Source organism: Triticum dicoccoides, chromosome 3A (assembly GCF_002162155.2).
Source record: "Triticum dicoccoides isolate Atlit2015 ecotype Zavitan chromosome 3A, WEW_v2.0, whole genome shotgun sequence".
Classification (NCBI taxonomy): domain Eukaryota; kingdom Viridiplantae; phylum Streptophyta; class Magnoliopsida; order Poales; family Poaceae; genus Triticum; species Triticum dicoccoides.
Genome location: NC_041384.1, coordinates 749,686,634 through 749,688,253, shown reverse-complemented (window position 1 = coordinate 749,688,253; position 1,620 = coordinate 749,686,634).

Here is a 1,620-nt window from a genome sequence, read left to right as displayed (position 1 = left end):
CAACTGGGGACCCTCGACAAACACAAACACACACACACACTCCCCCCTATTTTGCGAGACGGTTATTGACACGCAACTAGGGACCCTCGACAAACAAAAAACACCCTTAGTTGCGAGTCAATGCTCGGCTTGCAACTAGGTGCCACGACAAAAACATAAACACCCACTAGTTGCGAGTAGATGGTCGCCATGCCACTGGGGACGCTCAACAAACACACACTCCTCGTAGTTGCGAGTCGATGGTTGACATGCAACTGGGGGCCCTCGACAAAACACAAACAACCTTAGTTGCGAGTCGATGCTCGACTTGCATCTAGGGACCCTCGAGAAACACACACACTCCAGTTGCGAGTCGATGGTGGACATGGGACTAGGATCTCTCGACAAACACACACATGCCCCTACTGTGTCTCGATGGTCGGTATGCAACTGGGGACCCTCAACAAACACACACTCCCCGTAGTTGCGAGACGGTTATTGACACACAACTGGGGACCCTCGACAAACACACACATATCGTTAGTTGTGAGTCGATGTTTGGCTTGGAACTGGGGGCCACAACAAACACACACACACACACCCCTTAGTTGCGAATCGATGGTCGGCATGCAACTGGTGGCCCCGACAAAACAAATACAGGCACCCCCCCTAGTTGCGAGTCGATAGCCGACATGCAATTCGGGACCCTCGAAAAACACAAAAGACCCTTAGTTGCAAGTCGATAGTTGATATGCAAGTGTGGACCCTCGTAAAACACGGACACCCTTAGTTGCGAGTTGATGATCGACTCGCAACTGGTCGCCCCGACAAAACACAAAACACCCTTAGTTACGAGTCCCAAGTTATGAGTCGAGGGTAGACTTGCAAACTCAAACAAAAAGGTCAGCCCCCCAGTTGAGAGTCAAGGTTGGACTTGCAGCTGGGCCAAAAAATTGGGCTCGAGTTGCCAGCGCGTGTTACAAAAACACGAATCATGACACAATGCACCCTATGGTTTATAATCTAGATATGAGATAATTTAGATGCATCCTATGGCAAAGCCTCAACTCTGGACTGTGCCTATTAGGAGATACTAAATACAATTAAAGCTGCAAAAATTAAATCTCACTACAGGATTAGGAAACCAAACACTTAATCATTCATTTCAGTGAAAAAGTTTCATGCTGTTGATAGACAAAAAATAAATCAACAACTTATCAATCAAAAATCAAACTGTTCCGAGCACGTACACCCCCTTAGTTAGAAGTCGGCTGTTGAGATGCAATTAGCGGCCCCTTCACAAAAAAAGACACACACACGCAGCTACGGACCTTGACAGCACTCTCGTAGATCTACGACTTTCAAGATAACTACTGTCAAAAAAATAAGGCGTCTATGAAAAAACAATATTTTTGTTACTAAAAGAACTGGGCAAACAAACTGCATGTATAGTGCGTGAAAGGCAAGGGTGTTTATCGTTATAAATCATAAACAAAAAAAGTATTGAAAAACCGTAAACACAATTACTCCTAAAAGAACATACTGATCAAAAATATATAACATCACTTATCATTACGAGAAACGCAAATTCCACATAGTTTTGAAAACACACATAGATAATAAACATCACAAACGATGAGG